This window comes from Marmota monax, unplaced genomic scaffold (genome assembly GCF_021218885.2).
Source record: "Marmota monax isolate L192 unplaced genomic scaffold, Marmota_monax_Labrador192_F-V1.1 WCK01_AAM20220418_F8-fsc00748, whole genome shotgun sequence".
Taxonomy (NCBI): Eukaryota; Metazoa; Chordata; class Mammalia; order Rodentia; family Sciuridae; genus Marmota; species Marmota monax.
The window spans coordinates 71,145-79,249 of NW_026692058.1; positions in this window are offsets into that span (position 1 = coordinate 71,145).

An 8,105-nucleotide genomic window follows, 5' to 3' on the forward strand; every position below is an offset into this window, starting at 1 on the left:
AGGGCTTGCTGCATGGAAATTGGCAGGCTTGGGTAGGGTTGGAACATGGCCTGAGGTCTGTTTCCATTTCCAGAATTTTATTGAGAGGACCATGCTCCCTAGAGGGACTGTTTGATTCAGAGGAATCATTGCCCCCAAGGTGAAAAAGAATGGCTTGCACTTGAGTGACCATGAGCAGCTTGGCAGACCATGGAGGTGGCCTTGGGCAACTTGACCCGAGGTTGCTCTTTTGCACCACAAAGAGGAGTAAAGCTTCTCCTGGGCAGGGAAGAAACCTGCAGTATCAAGGGTAGTAAGACTGGCCTTGGAGGGAGTTGGGAAGTTGAGGCCCTTGGTTCCCAGAGGCCACACGCAGCCAGGCTCTGCCTGCACCAGGGGTCACAGGAACCATAGTCCAGCAGGAAAGCTAGGTTCATCATAACCAGGGTCCAGTTTTCTAGTTTCATCTCCCCAGGGCCCTCCAAGATGCCTCTACCCAGGTGCACCACCAGCACCTACACAATATCGAATAACAGAAACAAACAGAAAATCACTTTTGGGAGTAGGGGAGATTGGTTTTAAATTAATTATCATGCCTGTTCTCTCCATAGTCAGCGCCAATCACAGAAAAATGTAATCTGAAGCAAGAGCCACCTAGAAATCAGCGTCAAATGAGCCAGTAGGGGGCAGGCTTGTCCCAGTGTGTCCCCTTTCCTATCAAGTAACTTTCTACTGCTGGGTTCTAGAGCCAGATGTCATTGTGCCCAGTAGAGGGAATGGGCAGCTTGTGGTTGGACTCTGCCTTAGGTCAGGGTTGTGCATTTGCCCTTAGCTGTTTTTGTTTTCTTTCTTTTCTCCTCCTCCTCCTATTCTCCTTCTACCCCTCTTTCACCTCTCCATTTTTCATCTTCTTATTTTTTGGTACTGGTGTTTGAACTCAGGGTACTTAACTACTGAGCCACATCCCCAGCTCTTTTCAATTTTTATTGATGCAGGATCTCACTAAGCTGCTTATGGCCTTGTTAACTTGCTGAGGCTGGCTTTGAACTTTTGATCCTCCTGCCTCAGCCTCCTAAACCACTGGGATAGCAATCATGGCCCAGCACATCTGGTTTCTATCCCTGTCTTATGCTGGGACAGGATCTCACTTTGTTCTCCATACTAGTCTCAAACTCATGATCATCCTGCTGCTGCCTCTTGAATAGCTGGATTACAGACAGGTACCAACATGCTCCATTTAAATGTAAGCAATGCTAAAAGCCACATAGAGTATTTGAGAACATTTGCAAGTAAGAGATGGAAAATGCTAACTCTGAGATGAGACTTGATTGTCATGTGGCACATAGTTTGTGATGCAAAGAGATACATGTGACAGCATGCCACTTTGGAGTGGAGTCCCAGGAAAGAAATAGATCAGAATAGAGTCCAGCCTATGAAAAATATTGTGTCATTCCAGGTTTGGTGACCTGCACCTGTAATCCTCAGCTCCCAGGGAGGCTGAGGCAGGTGGATTATGAGTTCAAGCAACGCCTTGGCAATTCAACAAGACACTGTCTAAAAATACAAAATGAAAAAGCCTGGAATGTACCTGTAACAGAGCATCCCTGAGCTTTAATACCCGGTAAAACACACCCACACATATATGTAAAGGGGAAATAAAGAAATTTAGCACAGTGTGGTGGCATGTATCTGTAATTCCAATGACTTGGGGCTGAGGTAGGAGGATCAAATTGCTTAAGCAAGATTTAATTGCTTCAGCAATTTAATGAGACCCTAAGCCACTTAGTGAGACCCTGTCTCAAACTGAAAATATATAAATGAAAAGGAGATGTAGCTCTGTGGTATAGTGCACCTGGATTCAACCCCCAGAACCCAAACCAAAGCAAATCAAAACAAAAATTACAACAAAAAAAAGGAAAAAAGGGCTGGAGATGTGGCTCAAGCAGTAGCGTGCTCGCCTGGCATGCGTGCGGCCCACGTTCGATCCTCAGCACCACATACAAACAAAGATGTTGTGTCCACCGAAAACTAAAAAAATAAATATTAAAAAAATGACTATTCTTAAAAAAAAGGAAAAGAAAAACAGGAGGAAAGAAATTTCATATGATCTAAACCAAAGCAGAAATCAAAACTATTGGGATGAAAGCAAACTGCATGTAGAGACACTAAGTCCAGACCTCTGGTCATTTGAAGAGAAAGATATGTGATATTCTCTTTGCATCACAAACTATGTGACACTATTTTTTTTTTTTTTTGGTACTGGGGACTGTACCCAGTTGTGCTCTATCATGGAGGTACATCTCCACCTCCTTTCATTTTTATTTTGAGACAGGATCTTGATAACTTGCTGAGGCTGGCCTCCCATTTGTGCTTCTCCTGTCTCAGCCTCCAGCATTGCTGGGTTTGCAGGCATGTGCTACCACTCCTTGGCTTTAGGTAAGTAGGGAATGCTGTCTGAGTGTAGACCCTCTAAAGTTCTGTTTTAAGCTCAGTTGCCCTATATCACTAAAGCAAATGTTGTCAAATACTCTGTTCTCCTCCCTGATGCTAATGTAATAATGAGGACACAGGTTTGAAAAAAAGGAAAGGGAATGTTTACTAGTTTGGTAGCAAAAAAAAAAAAAAAAGAGGGTCTTCTGTCCCAAAGGCTGTCATTCTGCCTATCAGAGGAACAGGCTGTTATTTTTTTACTTGATTTAAAAAACAAAAAATAAATGACAGCAGAATGCATTACAATTCTTATTACATGTACACAGCACAATTTTTTATATCTCTGGTTGTATATAAAATATGTTGACACCAATTCTTGTCTTCATACGTGTATTTGTATAATGATGTCCATCACATTCCAGAATTCATCCTAATCCCCTGCCCCCTTCTTTTCTCTCCCACTCCTTTGCCCTATTTAGAATTAATCTATTCCTCCCATGGTCCCCCTCCCTCCCCTACTATCAGTCAGCCTCCTTAAAGCTGAGAAAATATTTGGCATTTGTTTTTGGGTGTATTTTGTAACTTAGCATTATCTTCTCCAATGCCATCCATTTACCTGTAAATGCCATGATTTTATTCTCTTTTAATGCTGAGTAAAATTCCATTGTGTATATATGCCACATTTTTTTTTTCATTCATCTACTTAAGGGCATCTATGTTGGCTCCACAGTTTACCTATTGTGAATTGTGCTGCTATAAACATTGATGTGGCTATGTCCCTGTACGATGCTGTTTTTAAGTCCTTTACGTATAATCTGAGGAGAGTAATAGCTTTATCAAATGGTAATTCCATTCCCAGATTTCCAAGGAATCTTCATACTGCTTTCTGTATTGGCTGCACCAATTTGCAGTCCCACCAGCAATATACGAGTGTGCCATTATCCCCACATCCCTCGCCAACACTTATTGTTGTTTGTCTTCATAATAGCTGCCATTCTGACTGGAGTGAGATGATATTTTAGAGTAGTTTTGATTTGCATTTCTCTGATTGCTAGAGATGATGAATATCTTTCATATGTTTGTGGATTGATTCTATATCCTCTTCTGAGAAGTGTCTGTTCAGGTCCTTGGTCCATTTGTTGATTGGATTATGTGGTTTTTTTGGTGCTTAGCTTTTTGAGTTCTTTATATACCCTAGAGATTAGTGCTGAACAGGTTGCTTTTAAAGAGGTGATTCTGAGATAATTAGATTAGAGAGAAGAAACCAGGAAGGAGAACATCAGGGAAAAGAATATCAGGGAGGAGGAAGTTAGGGAGAAGACTTGAGGGAAAGAAAAAAAAATATGCAAGATTCAAAGCCACAAGGGATTTAGTGAAAGCATCAAGCAAACCCCTGTTACACACTGAACCACATCGCAAACTCCCCCTTTTGTGGAGGAACTGGGGATTGAACCCAGGGGTACTTTAACACTGAGCCACATCCCTAGTACATTTTATTTTTTTTTATTTTGAGAGGGGTTATTAACTTGTTCAGGATGTCTGTGAACTTGCAATCTTCTTGCCTCAACTCCTGAGTTGGTGGAATTAGAGGTTGTGCCACTGTGTCCACTACAATTCACATTTTTTAAAACTCCCCACCCCAAAATTTTATTCAGCAAAAAAACAAGGTACCCAAGTCTCTTTTTCTTTTTCTCTTTTTTTTTCCTTTTTCCTTTGTACCAGGAGTAGAACACAAGGACATTAAACCACTGAGCCACAGTTCTAGCATTCTTTTTAAATTCAGTAAATACAAGTTATAGGAAATGAATAGTTTAATTATACAACATGTTGGTCAATTAGGCCTTTCCTATTAGTTCTGTTACCTGATTTCTGAAGCTTATTGCTTTTGAGCTAAGATGAAACATTGAACTGTTTCATTGAAAAATTAATAGAGACACAATTCCCTGCATTACTGAAGCCTAGGCACTGAGTGAAATTTACCAGTTGCATTTTGCTAATTTTATTTGTCTCTCAGAAATGCCCTTAGTGACCCCAGTGGTGTAGGTCTCTTTGTGCTGACACTAAGCAGATGTCAGAGCCGCAGTGTTTCTAATTCTCAAGGCTGCTCTTCCTGGTTCTTTGGTCATCTTCTGTAACTGATTTCTCTGTTCGCTTCTGCCTCTGCTCACACTTCTGTGCTACTGCATCTTGTCTGGGCTCTGAGGCTGTAGGGTCTGCATCCTTGGACTCAATCAACCTTGGATTGAACATGGTTGAAAATAAGTACATTTTGGCTGAATGTGTACAGACTTTTTTCTTGTCATTATTCTCTAAACAGCACAGTATAAACTGCTATGTAATGTTCCCATTGTATGCTGTGTTATAAGGAACCCCTAGATGGTTTAAAGCACACAGGAGGATGTGCAGAGGTTATATGCAAACACTGCATCATTTATACCTGACCTTGAACATGTGCAGAGTTTGGTATACAAAGGGAGGGTCCTGGAATCAATTCACTGTGGATACTGAGTGATGGCTATACTTGGCCTTGGGTAGGGAGTATAATTTTCACATATGTGTTTACTCTCTAGGTAACTTGAACCCTACATATTTTCACACATTAACAATCATTGGTTTTGTAGTGGGTACCAGGGATTGAACTCAGGGGTACTTAACCACGGAGGAACATCCCCAGCACTATTGTGGATATATTTTAGAGACAAGATCTCCCTGATGAGCTTAGTGCCTTGCCATTGCTGAGGCTGGAATTGAACCTGTGATCCTCCTGTCTCAGCCTCCTGAGCCACTGGGATCACAAGCATGTGACACTGTGGCTGGCAACCATCATTCTTAGTATCAAAAACTAACCCAGGTCATAACCCACTTGAATCAAAGTGTGAAATATGATATGTCAAGAACTATGTAATGTTTTGAACAACCAACAATAAAAATTTTAAAAAAAGAGAAGAAGCTTTAAAAAAAATATTAAAAAAATAGAGAGAACAACTGTAAGCATGTTGTAAAGCCCACAGATTACTGGGAAAGTTGGGATAATGCTGTGAAAGTGGGCAGGGACCAAGGGAAGCTGGTTGGGATGGGCAAAGGTGTGACATCTGCAGTGGAGGGGAGAAATAAATCATATTCACACACTAATGTTTTTTTTAATGCTTTATTTACTCAAATAACTCAATTCAATTTCACTGTATAGGTTCTTAATCAAGAAAATGATAATCCTTAATGCTGGGCACTGCAATACACATAATCAATTCAAAACTAAAAATTCTATTTTAACTCTGAGCACAGCAAACACTTAATCATGCCAGATTCATTACAGATATTTCCTCTGCATGCTTGGCTCAAGAGCCAGGTTTAGAGTCTCAAGTATAAGGGTTGAACTCCAGCGGATGCTCACTCACTCAGACCACAGTGATCAGGTCAGGAACTGATGGAGGCTTCTCTTGGGCTGGATGTGCCTGCTGGTTGAGGAGACAATCATAAGAGGAAGGCGCCATTTTCACCAGGGTGGAGATGTGGCTGTAGAGTTTGAGAGTGGTGAGGATGATGCAGAGGATCAGGCAGATGATGAGAAGAGGTGGGATGTCAGAGCAGGGCCTCATCAAGCTCTCCAGCATCTGGCCATAAGTTCGGCTGTCTAAATGTCTGTTTTCTTGCTCCATCATTTCTATTAAATGTTGGGGCTCTGCTCACCCTTTCAGTCCCTATCAGCTCTTACGATGTTTCTTAGTGACATCTTACATTCTAGGGCCACGGCATCTGGTTTGAAAGTTTCTTCCCTGAACTCTCATCTCTGACTCCCATCAGGGTTCAAAACAAAACTGTGAGTGTTAAGCATGGCCAAAGTAAGAGTTTAAGGAATGCATGAAACCAGGAGAAGGAAACCAAGGCAACCAAAGCACAAATTACGAGGAAAAGGAGAGAATCCAGAGTACTGGTAGCAGAGCAGAGGGAGGTTCTGTTAAGGTTAAAATGCTCTTTGGTAACTATAAAAATTTTCTAAATCCCAGAGGAAGCCAAAAGGAAAAAACAAAATGGCAGCATGTTCACAAAGACAAAGAAGGAAATCCAAACTTAATCCTTAATGGATTTTCTTTTTTAATGGACTCAGTTCCTGCTGTCTACAAGAAAGTCACTTCACCTCAGGACAAACACAGAGTGACAGTGAAGGGATGAAAAAGACATTCCACAAGAAGGAAACCAACCTAGAGCAGGAATGGCTAGACTCCTATCAGATAAAATAGACTACAGATTAAAACACAATAAAAAGAGACAAGGTACACGATGATAAAGGGTCTATTCAACAAAACGAGACAGCAATTGTACACATACATGTACCGGACACCCGAGCACCCACATGTGAAAACAGATATTATTGGAATGTTAAAGAAGAAGTTAACTACAACACAGTAAAAACAGTGGGGGTTTCAACACCACTTTTCAGCACTGGACAGATCATCTCTGCACACAGTAGACATTTACAGACCATCCCACCCAACTGCTGCAGAGCAAACACCCTTCTCAACAGCACACAACACATTCTCCATTTATTCTCAAAATAAATCTCCATAAATTTAATAAGAATTGAATCCATAGCAGACCAATGGTGTTGCCTCTTTGGGAAGTTCCTTCAGGGAGGAATAAGGCCCTGACATCTATCTATGTTCCCTTAATTCTTTTCACCTTTGATGAGCAGGCCCAAAATCAGGAAGAAGGCCAGGAAGGTTTTTTAAAGTCTATATTTGTTAAATTTATAATTTTGATCTGATATGCCTAGATTAATATGTTTTTCTAATTACATTCTGCTTTGTGCTAAGGCCAATTTACAAGGATTAATTCTCAGTCTAATAGTTTTTTTAACAAATAACCTACAAGGCTTTTTTTGTCTGTTTTGGGTAGGGGCACCGGGGTACTGTCTGTCTACATGTATTGCTGTGTCTACATATATTTGGTACTAAAAATTGACATATAGGCTCATAAATTAAAATTTAAAAAAAGGATCCAAATACCTTTGCTTCATATGATTTAAAAGGTTCAATTGAAATTGGGTGAATAAATAAAAGTCAAAATGTCTTTAAAATTACTAATGCACAGTTTTGTTTCTAGGTGGTCAAACAGTTGTTAATAAAATGTTAATGTCTAAAAAGTGTCTAATATCCATTGTCTCTAGGATTTTTCTTCAATGGGAAAAAATTACAAACACTATTCAATGCACTTGTCTTATACACTTTTTAAAAAAATGTAAAATAGATCTGACATATATGAAATTAATCATGGATATGTTTGTTAGAGACATCTGATTGGTTTACAAATTTTAAATCTAAACTGTTAAATATAATGTCAAGTAATCTTAACTCCTTAAATTCCATAAGGTAAAATATTTAAGCACTGTTAGTGTTTTCATATATTGATAAATTTAAAAAATTAAAATTACTTTGTTATCACAAAAACAAGGTTATTAAAAGTTAAAAGTCCCAGTAGTTATAATTTCATGTACAAAATGTCAAGAGGTTTCAACTGCATTTCAAGTAGAGCACTGTAAATATATTTCCTCTTATTAAAATGGATTAATTTATCTAAATTCAGAAATTGATAAGGGTTATTATAAGGTATAAACAAAAAGAGGGATCCATGGATTAAAAAATATTAAAAGGTTCTAAATATAAAAATATGTTTAGTAAAAACATGTTTCCATGTAAGAA